Raw genomic sequence first — 19,507 nt, 5'->3', positions numbered from 1 at the left:
GAGCACTAACATCTGGTGAAACTAGAATGACAGTGAAGATCATGTTTTCAGAGGAAACAAGCCACAATAAAACCACTGCCCTGTAGATTTTCCAGCAGCCACTTTGCTATTTTATTAGTTCTACTGCCTATTAATCTTCCAAGCTTGCTTTTTTTTTTTTTTTTTTTTTTTAAATATAGTAACATAAGCATCATATGAGGCAGAAAAGATAACAAATTATCTTTATAACTTTGATTTTTTTTGTGCAGTTTCTAATCCTATGCAGTAAAATGTGTTTATGATCTTTAACCAAAACAGGAAGCAAAAAGGAGATGTTGGAAGTCTGGGAAACTCTTGCAGCCAAACAAAGAGAAACAAAGCTAATTTGTTTAATTGAGTCAGTGGAATGTGTGTGTCTGAGACAAACTTCTGAACACTTTTTTAAAAAAAAACTGTATTCATCTCTTTATCTCCACTGTAGATACTGAGCCACAAAAGACATTTTTTTACTATTTCTGTTAAGCTTTTTATTTCAGTTGTCAGAGATTATATTAATTTAGAGACTACAAAGTTATCAGCTTTTCTGTCAGGTATCTTGTAATGCTTATACCAGTTCTATTTTTTGATTTTCTCTTCCCTCCAGCTCCACTTGGCTCCTTCAAGAATGCTGTCAGCAGCAGTGAAACTATTCAAACAAAATATCTCCAGACATGTCACCTGCAAATGGACCTTACAGTAATTTTTCTATAAATATTAGGCAGGGTCACGTGGCTTAACCCCAGGGCCAAAACTGGTCAGAGTACAAATGAAGAGCAAAATAATGTGGACATCCTCCTAAATTAGAAAGGAAACTAAGATAATAAGTCAAAACGCTCCAACATGTCAATTCATTTAATACAGAGGGAAGCCCAAAACAGTAACTACTTCATATCAAGAGCATTCACTGTTGCTAAAACTTGGTAGAACTTGCTAAAACTCTCCAGTTTGTGTGACCAGCTCTACAACCTTGACCTGGCTTAGTGCTTGGGCATTTGTCCATCAGTTCATCCTTGCCAAAACTGATCATCCTGGTTGGTGGTGACCACATTTCAAAGCCAAGCCTCGCAGTACAGTTGGACTTGATTTGATTAGGAATGGATCCAGCCAAGTTTTTAATAGTGAAGTACAGACATACAGACTGTCTTTGATGTCTTAGTACAATATGTGCGCCATGACGGATACTGCTACTGTCCGTAGTCTTCTCTATTTTCCTGGCAAACCATTTCGCGCTGAGTGATATCATTTTTCCATGAGGGTTCTCCTAGGTTTTCTTTTGCAGCTATGGTGGGACTAGATTTGTGGTGTACTGTGAGAGACCTTGCTTGTACTTCTCAGAATTTGGAGAAAAAATTTAGTACAGCATCCTTTTGAGCTGATATTTTTTTCTGGATCTGACTGCTTGCTTTTCTTTCCTCTAGTCCACTGCCACATCATAGATTCAGTATTTCTGCAAGTGTTTTCAAGCCTTTGGCTGCTCAGTTGTCAGAAGACTTTGGTCCAGAGTCTGTAAAAATAAGGGATGGGTAATCTAGGTGCAGCTCTGCTTCCATATGACAAATGACTTTCAGGGTTGGACTCAGGCATTGCAGCTAAGACATGGCTAAGGCACTTTGTACTCACAGTCAGAGCAGTTGGTTTTGTATTTACACACTAGTAATGCAGGACAGACAGCACCAAAGGGTAGGAAAACAGGACACCAACCTACCCTTGTTCATCAAGCAGCTTTTCCTACACTGCACTTATCTAGGAGTGACCTCACAGCACTTTTGCTAAAAACCACATCAGTGGGAGGATCCAAACTAAAATGAAGAAATTTGGATGCCTTGTGTAAACAACCTTCTCATACCTGAGTAATGTGGATATGGTATGGTGTTCAGCACACAAATTTTCAGTGCTGTTTCCAAACTCTTCAGAAGTGAAAGTAGTCTACACGGTGGTCCTTTGTCGCGCTTTCCCGTCGCAACAATCTAGGAGAAATGACACATCGCCAGGGACTCGCCCTGGGGAGAAATGGACCAACACAGATACTGTGGATCAAGCGATTTCTCCAATTAATTGCTGCGTAACACTTGGTTAATACCACAACCATGCGCAAGCCATCTACTGATTGGTTAACATGTGCTGTTCTCGCGCCTAAAGCAATAGTTTGATTGGACAAGGTCTTCTGATCACACGAATGGTTCCTCCTGTCTGTGTCTTGCCTGGTGTCCTGCTTTCAGTCACGTAGGCCCAACTTGTTCAGCTTTTTGTGCTTATTTCATCAAACTTTGTAGCAACAGTTAGCCTTTGCTGCGTCCTTGAGGCCTGCTGCTTGCAGGTGCCTCTGGCTCACAGATTGAACAGTCCCATTGTGTCTCATTCACTATGTGTCTATTCTTCTAATTATCCCACAGCGCTTACAGGTCAGTGTGCATTATTTTCTGTTTGTTAATGCTAACTCATGTAAAATTTAGATCTGTTTGGATTGACAGCCATTAATAAAACATCAATGTACAGCTTCATGGCCATGTCTATCATGCTAAAATGCCCACCTCAGGACACACAAAATGCATTGTGAATGTTTACTGACAAATAGAGAACTCGTAAATTAATTTTGATTTGATAAAGGAGGGCAACACCACATTAAAAATTAAAAAGTAAGGTCATTTGTTTTCTGTTTTAAAGGTTCTGGTATTAAAAGCAGAGCTCTATGCTAAAGAGCAAACCTGGCCCTTCAGTTTAAGTGACAGGATCATGTAACTTCCACAATCTCAAGGTCTTGAGATGAGCAAGTTAGATGAGTAGCTCTTCTTCTTTCCTCTGGCAGCTGTATAGAGTTCGGTGAATTGTCCCTCCAACCCATGCCAGGTTCATTGCTCAGTGCTGTAATATCCACTGATAGTCTGCAGACCCAGGACAGGGAAGCACGGTGGAGACCAAGGCTGCAGCCAGCAGCTAAGAGCAGCCCCATTCCTTGATTCTGAAGTGCCCCACATCGCCTTGCTTTACCATGCCCCTGAGCTAGTTACATAGGAGGGCCAGAACTGGAAGCTGTGTGGCTTCCTCAGAGTTTTTTTCTTTAGCTGTGCTGTAGCAAGTAAACAAACCGTTTAGTTTGAAGGCAGCTTGAAGAATAGTTGTACGTGGATTTTTAATCTGCACTAGGCCAGTGCCTATACATCCAAAACTTTTGGACAAAATATGAGAAAAATGGCATAACTTTTGTTTTCATTCAAGAACTCTTATTATTTTCTTATGAAAGACACAGTGATTTTTCCTTCAGATTTAATTACTGTTTTCCTGAGATAACCATAGTAAAATATTTATCACTGTCATGGTTTAACTCCAGCCAGCAACTAAGTACCACGCAGCCGCTCACTCACTTCCCCCATCCAGTGGGATGGGGGAGGAAATCAGGAAAAAAGGTAAAACTTCTGGGTTGAGATAAGAACGGTTTAATAGAACAGAAAAGAAGAAACTATAATGATAATGATAACACTAATAAAATGACAACAGTAGTAATAAAAGGATTGGAATGTACAAATGATGCACAGGGCAATAGCTCACCACCCGCCGACCGACAACCCGCCAGTCCCCGAGCAGCGATTCCCTGCCCACCCCCCCCCACCTCCCAGTTCCTAAACTAGATGGGACGTCACATGGTATGGCATACACCGTTGGCCAGTTTGGGTCAGGTGCCTTGGTTGTGTCCTGTGCCAACTTCTTGTGCCCTGGCTGGCCATGAGAAGCTGAAAAATCCTTGACTATAGTCTAAACAATACTGAGCAACAACTGAAAACATCAGTGATATCAACATTCTTTGCATGCTGAACTCAAAATATAGCACTGTACCAGCTACTAGGAAGACAGTTAGCTCTATCCCAGCTGAAACCAGGACAGTATCCACCCCTTATTCTATACCATTGATGTCATGCTCAGTTCCCATACCTTTAGTTACGTCCTGATTAATCATCACCACCTTTCCAGTCCTTTGAGACATATGAACAATGATATATATATATATATATATATACACACAGAGATATTATTCCTTTAGTTCATGAGTTATGTTCATAAAACATTTGTTGAGTTCAATTAGTTTCCGATTCTGGGCTCCATCTGTCATACCAGTCTGTCTGGGCAGGAGGAATGGTGCAAAGTCCTCTCAGTCGGTAGAGCAGAATTGGGCTTCAGTGTGGTGTGACGAGCAGCTGACATTTGACGTAGCAGGAGGATGGTGTGCACCGTTGGATTGTTGCATGCTGGAGTCAGTTCTGGTTCCATCACTATTGCGTTTTGCTCAGTTTTATCGCAGTTCTTTCTTGCTTGATCCAAGTGATTCTTACTATAGTACTATGGATATAGCATATAACAATTACAGTAATGATAACATACAGTAGCAGGGTTATATAGCAACTAATATCATACAGTTTAATTTTGGCTATTTTCACCTAAAATCAGATCGCCTTCAGGCACACATTGGACTTCCCCATCTTTTCGCATCACCCAACAAGTGCACCCAGGCCCTTGAGCAAAAGCAATCCCACGAATGGGTTTACATTTGCCTGAGGCAGGAGTAACCCAGGCTGTCTTCCCTAACATATTTTTCATGTGCACTACAGGGGCTTTATCCCTTTCTACAGTACGTAAAAATTCTGATTGGGCAGGGCCACCCTGATTGGCAGATCCTCTGGTGTTCACTCACGAAGTAGCTTTTGCTAAATGTGTATCCCAATGTTTGAAAGTTCCACCCCCCATTGCTCTCAATGTAGTCTTTAACAGTCCATTGTATCACTCAATTTTCCCAGAGGCTGGTGCATGATAGGGGGTATGATACACGCACTCAATGCCATGCTCTTTGGCCCAGGTGTCTATGAGGTTGTTTCGGAAATGAGTCCTGTTGTCTGACTCAGTTCTTTCTGGGGTGCCATGTCGCCACAAGACCTGCTTCTCAAGGCCCAGGATAGTGTTCCGGGCAGTGGCATGGGCTACAGAATATTTTTCCAGCCATCCGGTGGTTGCTTCCACCATTGTCAGCACATACCGCTTGCCTTGGCGAGTTTGTGGGAGTGTGATATAGTCAATCTGCCAGGCTTCTCCAAATTTATATTTCAGCCATCGCCCTCCATACCACAGGGGCTTTAACCGCTTGGCTTGCTTAATTGCAGCACATGTTTCACATTCATGGATAACCTGCGCGATAGCGTCCATGGTCAAGTCCACCCCTTGATCTCAAGCCCATCTATATGTTGCATCTCTTCCCTGATGGCCTGAAGTATCATGGGCCCACCGAGCCATAAATAGCTCACCCTTATGTTGCCAGTGCAGGTCCACCTGAGACACTTCAATCTTGGCAGCCTGATCCACATGTTCGTTGTTTTGATGCTCTTCAGTGGCCTGACCCTTGGGTACGTGAGCATCTACATGACGTATTTTTACAACGAGATTCTCTAGCCAGGACAAAATATCTTGCCAGTGTGGCAGCCCAAATGGGTTTACCTCTGCGCTGCCAGTTGCTCTGCTTCCATCACTGTAACCACGCCCACAGGGCATTTGCCACCATCCATGAGTCAGTATAGAGATAGAGCACTGGCCACTTCTCCCTTTCAGCAATGTCTAACGCTAGCTGGATGGCTTTCACCTCTGCAAACTGACTCGATTCACCTTCTCCTTCAGCAGTTTCTGCGACTTGTCGTGTAGGACTCCATACAGCAGCTGTCCACCTCCGATGCTTTCCCACAATGCGACAGGACCCATCAGTGAACAGGGCATACTGCCTCTCATTTTCTGGCAGTTTATTATACAGCGGGGCTTCTTCAGCACGCGCCACCTCCTCCTCTGGCGACATTCCAAAATCTTTGCCTTCTGGCCAGTCCGTAATCACTTCTAAAATTCCTGGGCGACTGGGGTTTCCTATGCGAGCCCATTGTGTGATTGGTGCGATCCACTTACTCCATGTGGCGTCAGTCGCGTGATGTGTAGAGGAGACCCTCCCTTTGGACATCCAGCCCAGCACTGGCAGTCGGGGTGCTAAGAGGAGCTGTGTCTCAGTACCAACCACTTCTGAGGCAGCTCGAACTCCTTCATACGCTGCCAGTATCTCTTTTTCAGTTGGAGTATAGCGAGCCTCGGATCCTCGATATCCTCGACTCCAAAACCCCAGGGGTCGGCCTCGGGTTTCCCCAGGTGCTTTCTGCCAGAGGCTCCAGGTAGGGCCATTCACCCCAGCTGCAGTGTAGAGCATATTTTTAACATCTTGTCCTGTCCGGACTGGTCCAGGAGCTACAGCATGAACAGTCTCCCGTTTAATTTGTTCGAAGGCTTGTTGTTGTTCAGGGCCCCATTTGAAATCATTCTTCTTCCTGGTCACTTGATAGAGAGAGCTTACAATCAAACTGTAATTTGGAATATGCATTCTCCAAAACCCCACGACACCTAAGAAGGCCTGTGTGTCCTTTTTATTAGTTGGGGGAGACATAGCTGCTATTTTGTTAATTACATCCATTGGGATCTGACGACATCCATCTTGCCATTTTATTCCCAAAAACTGGATCTCCTGTGCAGGTCCCTTGACCTTACTTTCCTTTATGGCGAAACTGGCTTTCAGAAGGGTTTGGATTATTTTCTTCCCTTTCTCAAAGACTTCTTCTGCTGTGTTGCCCCATACAATGATGTCATCAATGTATTGCAGGTGTTCCGGAGCTTCACCTTTTTCCAGTGCAGTCTGGATTAGTCCATGGCAAATGGTGGGGCTGTGTTTCCACCCCTGGGGCAATCGATTCCAAGTGTACTGGACACCCCTCCAAGTAAAGGCAAATTGTGGACAACACTCTACTGCCAGAGGGATTGAGAAAAATGCATTAGCAATGTCAATTGTGGCATACCACTTGGCTGCCTTTGACTCTAACTCGTATTGAAGTTCTAGCATATCTGGAACGGCAGCACTCAGCGGTGGGGTAACTTCATTCAGGCTGCGATAGTCAATGGTTAATCTCCATTCCCCATTAGACTTCCGCACTGGCCATATGGGACTATTAAAGGGTGAGCGAGTTTTGCTGGTCACTCCTTGGCTCTCCAGTTGGTGAATCAATTTGTGGATGGGAATCAGAGAGTCTCGTTTGGTGCGATATTGCCGCCGGTGCACCGTCGTGGTAGCAATTGGCACTTGTTGTTCTTCAGCCTTCAGCAACCCCACAGTCAAAGGGTCTTGAGACAGACCAGGCAGGGTAGACAACTGTTCAGTGCCCTCCGTCTCCAAGGCAGCTATACCGAAAGCCCATCGATACCCCTTCGTGTCCTTAAAATACCCCCTCCTGAGATAGTCTATGCCAAGGATACACGGAGCCTCTGGACCAGTCACAATGGGGTGTTTTTGCCATTCATTCCCTGTTAGGCTTGCTTCAGCTTCCAATACAGTTAACTCTTGAGATCCCCCTGTCACAGCAGAAATACAGATAGATTCTGTCCCATTATAACTTGATGGTTTTAGAGTGCACTGTGCACCGGTGTCTACTAGAGCCTTATACTCCTGTGGGTCTGACGTGCCAGGCCATCGAATCCACACAGTCCAATAGACCCGGTTATCCCTTTCCTCCACCTGGCTGGAGGCAGGGCCCCTCTAATTCTGGTCAGAGTATTCAGTATTCACTTCTCGTAGAATTGGCTCAGAAGTCCCTTCAAGAGGATCGGAAATAAAGTCAGCCCTTCTACTCTGTTTGGAAACTGGAGCGGCATTTTTCCTGGTAGAATCCCCTTTTGTGGGGGTTTTTCCTCGCAGTTCACGTACCCGTGCATTTAGGACCGAGTTAGGTTTTCCGTCCCATTTCCTCATGTCCTCTCCCTGATCACATAGGTAAAACCACAGGGCACCTCGCGGTGTGTACCTTCTATATTCTCTCTCTTGGGCAGAAGACCGCTCACTCCTAATAGCTGAGACATTGGTCCTTACAGGTGGGGAATAGGACATATCCTTTCTGAATTGCTGGAAATCCTCGGACAGCTTCTCCACAGCCAAAATGCAGGCTTGTAGGGAGGAGGAGAGCTTTTCTTCGTATTGACGCAGCTGGCGAGCCACTTCCTCCACTGTTGGTGCCTCTTCATCCTTCCAGGACATTACTGCCAATGCATTGGCATAGGACGATGGTGCGCTCCGTACAAACTTCCGCCACATGGGTCGTGTGCATTGGACTTCGTCTGGGTCTTTGGGTAATTGTTGGTTGTCCGGGTCATGATGAATCGCCTCTAGCACGGCTAATTCCCTCAGATATTGGATACCTTTTTCCATGGTGGCCCACTTGCTTGATTGACATATAACATCTTCCTTAAAGGGGTACCTTTCCTTCACACTTGACAGGAGTTGCCTCCAGAGGCTGATGGCTTGTGTCCCTCTTCCAAGTGCCTTGTCAACGCCACCTTCCCTGGCAAGTGATCCCAGCTGCTTGGCTTCCCTACCTTCTAATTCCAAGCTATTAGCCCCATTGTCCCAGCATCGGAGGAGCCAGGTGATAATATGCTCACCTACACGGCGGCCAAAATCTTTTCGCAAATCCCGCAGCTCACTCAAGGATAGGGACCGGGTTATTACCTCTGGTTCTGCCTCTTCCTCCGGTTCCCGTGATGACCCTGGTTCACCATTATCCTTTGCTAAGCGAACTGATTTTTTTGTATATTTCCTTTTCTGTACGGGGGCAACCGATACTGGTCCAGGTTGGTCCTCTGGTTCAGTTGCACTATCGCTCGCCGGGTTCTGGATAACCGCAGTGTCTGTTGCCGAGGTTTGGGTAGCAGCAGTGCTCCTTGCTAGGCCTGGAGGGGCCGCAGCGCCCATTGTCGAGGTTTGGGTGGCCGCGGTGGTCATCGTTTCGTTGTTAGGTCTAGAGGCTTTCTCTTCCCTTTGAGGGTACTGAGTGGTGTCGAACAGGGCTCGATAGGCATGGGCCAGGCCCTGGCATGTTGCAGTGATTTGTATCTCTCTGGAGCTGCCGGGGTGACAGCATACCTTTTCCAGATACTTTACTAGTTCTTCTGGATCCCGCACTTGTTCAGGGGTGAATTTCCAAAACATTGGAGGTGCCCACTTTTCTAGGTACTTGCCTATACTACCCCTCACACCCTGCCACTCATAATTATCTAGCCTTGGGGCACATGTCTGGGTGATCTTCTTAAATAGCTGTTTAACCTTAAACGAGAGCTGAACCACATTCAGAAGTATGCTAATTCCTAGCAGTAGGGCTAGGACTGTGCTAGTCCCAACACCCCAGGAGTATTCAAATTTTCCAAAATTCTCCAACACCATTGTAACTGGACTAAAGGAGAAAGGAGAGGGGAAGAAAGATACCCCACCCATAGACTGGTTTTCCATGGAGGAAAGGTAAATGGTATAATTATTAATAATTTCCCACAGGTGGCTCCTGCCGTATAAAGGTGACAATGCTAAGTGCAAACACTGGATTAATCCCACAGCCGATGGCTTTATCATACCATAAACCAGTGTTATACCACACATCAAAGCAAAAATCCACCTCCCACGGATGATAAGCAGTAGAAGAGGAACTATATACAGCAAGCGAGGTGATACATAACAGAGCTTTAAAAGCCAGAGCAACAACTCTAAGAACTCATAAATCAACATAATGAACGCTTGGAACAAATTTGTTTTAACAAGCTCTGGTCAGGTTTGTTGTTATCTCAACCCCTCGAGCCCCACGTTGGGTGCCAAAATGGACTGTCGTGGTTTAACCCCAGCCAGCAACTAAGTACCACGCAGCCACTCACTCACTTCCCCCATCCAGTGGGATGGGGGAGGAAATTGGGAAAAAAAAGTAAAACTTCTGGGTTGAGATAAGAACGGTTTAATAGAACAGAAAAGAAGAAACTATAATGATAATGATAACACTAATAAAATGACAACAGTAGTAATAAAAGGATTGGAATGTACAAATGATGCACAGGGCAATAGTTCACCACCCGCCGACCGACACCCCGCCAGTCCCCGAGCAGCGATTCCCTGCCCACCCCACCCCCCCACTTCCCAGTTCCTAAACTAGATGGGACATCACATGGTATGGAATACACTGTTGGCCAGTTTGGGTCAGGTGCCTTGGTTGTGTCCTGTGCCAACTTCTTGTGCCCTGGCTGGCCATGAGAAGCTGAAAAATCCTTGACTATAGTCTAAACAATACCGAGCAACAACTGAAAACATCAGTGTTATCAACATTCTTCGCATGCTGAACTCAAAACATAGCACTGTACCAGCTACTAGGAAGACAGTTAGCTCTATCCCAGCTGAAACCAGGACAATCACTTAAAGGAATAAATATTGTGATAACATCTTTATGATGCAGAATTAATTATTCACTTCTGTTGAGAATTCCAATATTAAGATGCACTTGAGCACACTGGTGAAGCTGAAAGAGATCAGTTGCTTTGAATGGAAAGTCCTGGAGCAAGCAAGCTTTCTCCTTTTTCAGTAGAAAGAATCTGAGAATTTGGAAGACAAAGAAGAATGGGAGCTAGAAATGTGGTATGCCAGATTACAGACAGCCCAAAAATGAGAGTGTGTAAGCAAGGCTGGCAAGCAGCCCTCTGAGTTTGTTTTGTATTTCTGTGAAAATGTGACCTCTTAAATTCAGAGAGAAGAAACTATTTAAAACAGTCCTCAGTGAGAGTCAAGTGCTGCTCTTTCCTAAGAGCAAAAGCATAGTGACTTATTTTGCAATGTGGTGAATGAGAATTCACAAAAAGATCAGAGGCAAAGATAAGGAGTTTCTCAGGCACTCTCACTGACTCTGGATGATTTCTTCAGGGAGGTATTTGAAGTTGTATACCTGGATTCTACTTTTGAAGTAAAATACAAGTAAAACTTAATGTCTTTACTGTTATGTATCTCAGGATTCATTGATATAATTAAATCTCTGCAAAACCCATGCAAGGTATATGTAATGCACACCTCACTTTCTGTGCTCATTTTGTTATTGCATTCCTTTTCTTTCCAATTGCATTGGTCAAAAAGCTCAAGAAAAAATAAAAAACACTGGTATTTCTTCTGCATTGAAATCTCACTGCTTGAAACACAAAGCTCTATTAGTTCTAACACTCAGTTCTATTTGTGTTTTTTTTTTTTTCTGACACAGCTTTGACATATCACTGCAATAGGTATATCTACATATGCTTGAGACTATGACTCATTTAAAAGAAATTCCCTTCCAGGTATTGCTGGTGGATTTTTTTGCATTTTAAGAGCCTAAGAATAACTCACACTTCCCCATAGGTGCCTGCCAGTGAGCAGCAATCAACGTAGCCATTGAAAAAAACCATAACATTTTTGCTTACAGAGAAGTGCCATTTGCCTATCAGTCTATTGCTTACCAGTCTTTGACAAGAGGCCAGATATCACTGACATTGCTACAGAGTGGTCAAGAGGTGATTGTAACACGTGGGGCATTGCCAAACTAACTATGCTAGGTATGCTAAGGATGTGTCCATGCTGGTCAATTAAATGTGCCTAGGAGTACACTCAGGCATGGGCTCTGACTGAAAAGGAATGTCCATTAATGTTTATTAATAAGACTTCATTCTCCAGAGTAGGCTGGCTACATGCATGCGGATAGCCCAAGCGTTCTCTGAGTTCTAAAGCATGCCTGGCAATGCTTCACATGACATAGAACAAAATCACACCTAGCAATGTCCTTGTGAGATACCGAGAGACTGGCAACAATTTTGTCTCAAACAACCACGCAGGTAGCTGCAAGCCGTCGAAACAGGACGTGCCCTATGGAGGTGAGTTATTGAACTGTTTTGGGAGGATTTCTAGTGGTTGTGCCTCAAAGAGGCTTTCTGGCGATTGTCTTTCTAGGACGTTTTGTAGCGTTTGCACTTTGGATGTTTTGTCACAGGTTCAGAGTTTTGCCACAGGCCCTTACCATGGCACTTGTGTAAAGAAGTTAAATGGGATAATGGGGCATCAGCAACACCCTCTCCACCCCTCAAGAACTTTCCAGAAAGCCCCACAACACATGTACGAAGGGCTCTCGGACAAGGTTATTAAACTGCAGGGAGACCAACCCCAGGTGCGTGCCTGTTGCCTGAGGGATCCACCTAGGGTGGTGATACTTACCTCTCCTTTTTTCTCTTTCTTCTCTCTCTTATCTCTTCTCTTTGTCCTACCTTGTTGTTGGGAATATTTTGCTACAGCTGTTAGATGTCAACTTTTTTATTCAAAATATCTGCTATGCCAAATTTAGCCACACTTGTGTTTTAAGTCAACATCAAATAAAACATATTTCAAGCACTTAGGAGCCATTGTCATGACTTCTGCCCTGAGATTCGCCAAGCAAAACAGGGTGTTGAAATTTTCCTTGTCCTTCCTGAGTCATTGTTGTGACTCCTGTGTGTAGCAACTGGCTATCTAAAAGATCACTTCTCCTGACCCCACCAAGTAGGATGGGACAGTCCTCACAGACAACTGCATTTCAGTAGAGGAAACAGCGCCAAGCATCATTTACTTTACTAGTATACATATAGCCAAAAAGACCAGGGCATTAAAACAAGGTGCACAAGCCTAGCCCAAACCCTGTGTGCTTGCTCAGGTGACCAGATGCTTTCAGGTCTTCATAGTTCTGCTGTTCTTTACGCCAAAGAGCAGTGAATGAAAAGTTTACAGTGATTTGAACTTTGCATATAGTAATCCATATGAGGAAAAAAAAGGACAAAACTCTTATTTATCAACAAAATATATTTTTTTTATTTCTAGTTTATCTACAGAAACATAAAAATCCATTTGTTAGCCATGATTACTCAGCTTTCTATTCTAGAAAGAAATTACTTTGCTGTAGTTCATCAACAAGATATATCTACCTTGGTTGGTACTATTGCTTTTGATTAAGACGTCACTGTTCTAGAATAATTATATTAAATGCAAACACTCAACTTCTCTTCATCTCTTACCAAATACATGTTTCAGTAATAACATTAACGGAAATTGGTGATTGCTTGAAGACACCTCAGCCTCTTGATTAAAAAGCATCAGAAAGAACCAGAACAAATGGATGAGGTTCTGGTTTATTTCAAATAAGGTACTCATGTCTCATGCAGTATAGTACATATTGTAATTACATTTTTAAAAATGTATTAATTAAATAAATATTACCAAAGGTTGCTTATTAAGCATTAATTGGATTTTTGTTAGTTTTCCCTTTTTGTATATAGCCTGGAATGGTCTTGATAGGCAGAGTTCATTCTCCAATAATTCTGTTTATTTTTCTTTTATAATACCAATTTAGATCATGTTTACCTACACAGAATCTGGATGAAATGACATTGAATGAGTCAAGAGATGGAAAGCCTAAATAGTACTGGAAGAGGATTTTAATTAGGCATTTAAATCTTGATTGTGTGTTAGAAGTTCTTTAGCTCCCATACATGATGAACATTTTTGGGGAAATTATGTAGTAGGGACAGGTACCTCCATCCTTCCATTCAGCACAAAAAATTTTATATGATATACAACCTGTGTTTCCCATCAAATAGGATGACATGGACACATATCTCTAATAAAATATCTGAAGAAATGTAATTTCTAAATAAACTTTAAATATCTAAATGAAAAGGAAAGTGAATAACTCTTTTGTCCCCTCTTCCACATACCAAAAGATTATGTGCAGATCTTTCACAGCTGTGCTCTTGTCCAGACACTAAAAGTACAAAATTTCATAGGCAGAGCTGAAAGTCAATTTTTTATTCACAATAATTTGAAGTACATAAATGATATTTCCACAGCTGCTTTGATTTACTAACAGAATTGAATCTTCAAACTTCCATTTCCTGAGATTAAATCTTGTAACCTTTTTTATTATCAGCAATTTTAGACAGGTGACATCTGTGATTGATCTAGAATTACTCATTTAAGCAAATTTATGCATATATTTGAGTTTTCCAGAGATATTTATCCAGACCACATTCTGAAGTTCTTGTAATAATTTAAACTACACAATAGTTATCTAGAGATTCTCCATCCATGCTTCAGAGGTGCCTTGGTTTGAAAGAACAAGAGATCCATTCAATCACAGCAGGCTGTGAAAAACACAGCATAAGAAGCCAGAAATATTGCTCTTACAATTTATTCATTGTTTACATCAGAACATTTAAATATAAAATTTTACTTTGTTTACTTTTTTTTTTTCATTTTTTTTTTTTACAACAGAACATTTAAATATAAAAGTTTACTTTGTCTTCCTTTAATTTTATTTTTGGATTATTTTACTCCAGCTGTTAATATGAGTTTCAAGCATGAATCTGGCATGTTCAAATAACTATTTATACTTTCTAATAGTTCATATATATAGCTGAGTTAAAGTAAGTATAAAAAAATCCATCTGCTATTGATAAAACATGAAAACCGCTAAACGTGGTCAGAGGAATGAGAACTAACTGTATAAGTACAATGGGCAAGACTGGAAAAACAGATTTCTGTAGATCTGGCTGCTTTGTTGATGTCAGTGGCTCACAGGGGGTTGGAAAGAGCAGCCTACAGCCAAATGCCTAAACTGTTCTAGATGTGAAAGCCAGAACTCTTTCAGATGTGAGAGCTGGATTCAGACTAGGGTATTCTGTGGGCCAGCACTTCTAAAGAGGTTAGAGTACATAAATGCCATTTGCAAATGTCAACTTCTGTCTTCTCATAGGGCACCTCAGCACTTACCATGAGTTCACTGAGTCCAGCATCTAGGAAGGGCATGACTTTTTAGATATCAATATACATCAAATGGGAATGATACAACCTCCCTAACTAACAGGTGGAAGAAAAAACAGTCTTAAACATTTATGTTTGTCAAATCTTATTGTAGTGTAACTTACACAAGAGGTTACATTAAAATCAAGAGGTATGAATGAAATTGCTGAGAGGATCAGTCCAGGATATGAATTTTTTTATAGTAAAGCAACCAACAGCCATATAATTTCTAAATTACGCTTTGCTGACATTAACCTTCAGGATATAACTTCATAACTTGTGAAATCATTCAAATGGGATTCAGCACATGAAACCAAAGTTTCCTTTCAACTTTCCTTGAAAAAAATAAGAAAAATGAAACTCATAATTAAACTTCCATTCCTGTTTATTACTGTAAAATGCTAAATTCCTCCCAGTTAGAGCTTCTGAGACGATCCTCATTAGAGTATTAGAACATACTAGAATATATTAGAATATTTTCAGTTGGAAGTGACAACAATCATCTAGTACAACTGCCTGACCGCTTCAGGGCTGATCAAAAGTTAAAACATGTTATTAAGGGCATTGTCTAAATGCTTCTTAAACACTGACAAGCTTGGGGCATTGAGCACCTCTCTAGGAAGCCTGTTCCAGGGTTTGACCACCCTCTCGGTAAAGAAATGCTTCCTAATGTCAAGTTTGAACCTCCCCTGGTGCAGCTTTGAGCCATTCCCAAGCATCCTGTGACTGGATCCCAGGAGAAGAGATCAGCATGTCCCTCTCCTCTTCCCCTCCTCAGGAAGCTGTAGACAGCAATGAGGCCGCCCCTCAGCCTCCTTTTCTCCAAACTAGACAAACCAGAAGTCCTCAGCTGTTCCTCACAGGACATGCCTTCCAGCTCTTCCACCAGCTTGGTCGCCCTCCTCTGGACACATTCAAGCACCTTAACATTGTTTTTAAATTGTGGTGCCCAGAACTGCACACAGTATTCATATTCAAGGTGGGGCTGCACCAACTCTAAATAAAGCAGCATAATCACCTCTTTTGACCGGCTGGTTATGCTGTGTTTGATGCACCCCACGATGCAGAGGGTGCTGCCAGGGCACACTGCTGACTCGTATTGAGCTTACCATCAACCAGCACCCCCGGATCCCGTTCTGCAGGGCTACTCCCCAGCCACTCGTCTGCCAGCGTATACTTGTGCCCAGTGTTACTCCATCACAGGTGCACAATCCAGCCTTCAGACTTGTTAAATTTCATCCTGTTAATCATTGCCCAATGCTCCAATCTGTCTTGATCCCTCTGCAAGGCCTCCTGACCCTCAAGAGAGGCACCTGCACCTCCCAGTTTAGTATCATCAGCAAACTTACTAATGGTGCTTTCAACTCCTGCCTCCAGATCATTGATAAAAATATTGAACAGAACTGGCCCTAGAACTGAGTCCTGAGGAACACCGCTGGTGGTTGCCTGCCTTCCAGATGTAGCCCCATTCACTACAACCCTTTCAATTCTGCCCTTCAGCCAGTTCATCACCCAGCACACCATGTACCTGTTCATCTCACAGTTGGACAGCTTGTCCAGAAGGATGCTGTGAGGGACAGTATCAAAAGACTTATAAAACCCAGAAAACCAACATCCACCACCTTCCCTTCATCTACTAGGTGGGTGACCTTATCTTAGAAGGATATCAAATTAGTTAAACAGGACTTTCTCTTCGTGAACACACGTTGACTGTGCCTGATGATTGCATTATTCATTAAATGTCTTTCAATAGTACCCAATATAATCTTCATAATTTTTCCAGGTACTGAGTTTAGACTAACAGGTCTGTAGTTTCTTGGGTCTTCCCTCATGTCCTCCTTGTAAATTGGAATAAAGTTGGCTAGCTTCCAGTCAGCAGGGACCTCCCCAGACTCCCAAGTCCTTTGGTAGATGATTACAGGGGTCCTGCTGTAACATCTGCTAGCTCAACACCTCATTGTCTAGAATATTTTCCTAAGTATAGCCAGAGTGTTCCAGAAAATAAAAATTATTTACTAAGAACTGTTTATTTAAAAAAAGAAAGTTTCTTTTTTATCTGTTTTGACTCACCCAAAATTTCATATCAAAATTTTCTTATTAAAGTCAGGCAGCTTGTGGGCAGACAGAGACCATTTAAATGAGAAATAACCATGAACCTAGTGACTCCTAGGGAGTAATAATTTGATAAGCTATTCTTTCTCACATTTCAGGAAGACAAAGATATGTATTTAACTTTACATATGTTTTCAGAAGAAGAAAATCTTCAATAAATGAAGATAACTATTCTTAGATAAACTTAGATGACTATTTCAACAAAAGAATGCAATACACAAATACAACTGACATTTTAAAGAATTCTGTGAATGACCTTGTCCATCTTTTTCTTTAGTATGAATTGTTTGAAGAAAAAATAGTAAAATTTACTATTTAAGTGCTGTATCAGCAATTTAACTAAAGATCAGTAATATTTTCATTTCCTAATGAATTGATAAGATACTGTGGAAAGTTTTCTTCTTCCTGTGCTGTGTGATAAAAAAACTTTCATTTTCCTTGTCTAGGGCAAAAACATGCAACAAGGTTTTTTACTTAGAGAATAATTTATAATTGTGAAATCTTGCCATAGCAATGTGCTTAAGCATCTCTATAATTTATATTAATTACGGATTTGTGAGGCTATTTTTGTATTTTTCTTGTTCTGGTTGTTGTAGCTTTTTTTTTTTTCTCCTTAGCAAAAAATGGTTTTCGTCTAACAATCTGAATCCACTGGCACCTCAAAAACAGCAAACAGATACAACATTTGTCATGGATCAAATCATACTCACTATAATAGCAAAATTTCTCCACACCACACACAGAGTCATCATTCCTACCCATCCTTACTGGCAGCCCTACTTGAATGCCCATGTTCTTGCCAGCAAGAAAGAAAAATAAGCAGTACATCACAGGAAATACAGGATGCTTTGGATCTGCAGAAAAAATGGTTTCTAAGACACTGTAGAGTTAATGCAGCACATTCTGTCAGCTTTGCCCTCTTTTATATTCATGGGGCTTTACATCAGAGTAATACTACTAATTGCAATAATATTAGTATATCATAAGGAGGGAGGTGCTTTTTTAGATTTCAGATGTAATACACAATAATACACAAACAAAGTTTTGCAGAAAATATTGCTCTAAAGATGAAGAAAACAAAGTAGACAAAAGTTAATGATCCTATCACAAGATTAGCCAATGACAGAATGAGGAAGATAATTTAGGTGTCTTCCCACTCACCAGATTATACATCCAGAGCAAACTGGAAGAGCTAAAAGGCTGAGGAGCAGGCAGGCTGGCTGTGGGTGAGACAGAGGTATATTTTTATGCAGCTTTGGGCTGAACATACCTGGAACTGAATCTTAGTAGATAGTGCAGTTCTGATTTGAGCTAAAATCAGTGTCATTTTTTCATAGAATCATAGAATCATAGAATTTAGGTTGGAAAAGACCTTCAAGATCATCAAGTCCAACCATCAACCATGCCCACTAAACCATGTCCTGGAGTACCCTGTCCACTCGCTTTTTGAATATCTCCAGCGATGGTGACTCAACCACTTCCCTGGGCAGCCCGTTCTGATGTTTGACAACCCTCTCAGTAAAAAATTTTTTCCTAATATCTAAGCTAAATCTCCCTTGCCTCAACTTGAGGCCATTTCCTCTTGTCCCATCTCCAGCCCCCTGACAGAAGAGACCAACACCCACCTCACTACAACCCCCCTTCAGGGAGTTGTAGAGAGCGATAAGGTCTCCCCTCAGCCTCCTCTTCTCTAGGCTAAACAGCCCCAGTTCCCTCAGCCGCTCCTCATAAGACTTGTGCTCCAGGCCCCTCACCAGCTTGGTTGCCCTCCTCTGAAGACACTCCAGCACCTCAATGTCTTTCCTGTAGTGAGGGGCCCAAAACTGAACACAGGACTCAAGGTGCAGCCTCACCAGTGCCAAGTACAGGGGAACAACCACCTCCTTGTTCCTGCTGGCCACACTATTTCTGATATTTTTCACTGACTATACCATTCTACTGACTATATCAAAATCCAAATGTCTAACCCCAGGTAACAGCCTTATTCAAGAAAGCCAGCTAGGTAAAAGAAAGAGGGACACCCCCCCCCCCCCCCCCAAAAAAAAAAAAGAAAACCAAACAAACAACAAACAAATGACAACAGGGAAAAAGAAAAGCTTTATATGCTGTTTTTCTTCTGGCTAGCATACTCAAGCTAGGCCAATGTAACTAGTGTTTGTTTTACTGTTGAATTATCTGGTTTCCAGGAAAAAAAACATTATTTTTCTATAATATCATAAGGAACCTATAACCAGAGTCAGCTGAGGTTTGCAGAGAGGGAAGACAAGCAGGTGTGAAGTGAGGCTTGCTCTTCTAATATTTTTTCTTTAAAGTAGGTGACACTTAAAAATGTATTCCGCACACATCTAGTCCCTAAAAGCAAAGGATGTACTGAATTTCTGTAGAATTTGCAAGTCTTGTCAGTGTGACAAAAACTATGTACTCAAGGCTTAGAGCTGATGTGCAAGCCTTCAGGAAGACAAATTCTTCACTATTGCTTATTGCTGCGTATAATTCAGCAAAATTCTTTGAACTGGATGTGTTTGGCATTATAAATATAGTTTTCTAACTAATTTCCTGACTTGTGGCAAAAGGTCTAGAATTTCTTCTTTTTTACTGTGATGCTGACATACAGAGAGCTGTTTTCTTTATAGTCTTAGTACAGGTCAACAGCTTCAGAGCAGTGGTCTG

Source organism: Accipiter gentilis, chromosome Z (assembly GCF_929443795.1).
Source record: "Accipiter gentilis chromosome Z, bAccGen1.1, whole genome shotgun sequence".
In the NCBI taxonomy this organism is placed as follows: domain Eukaryota; kingdom Metazoa; phylum Chordata; class Aves; order Accipitriformes; family Accipitridae; genus Astur; species Astur gentilis.
The sequence above is the reverse complement of the archived record's forward strand: the minus strand, read 5'-3'. Positions refer to the sequence as shown.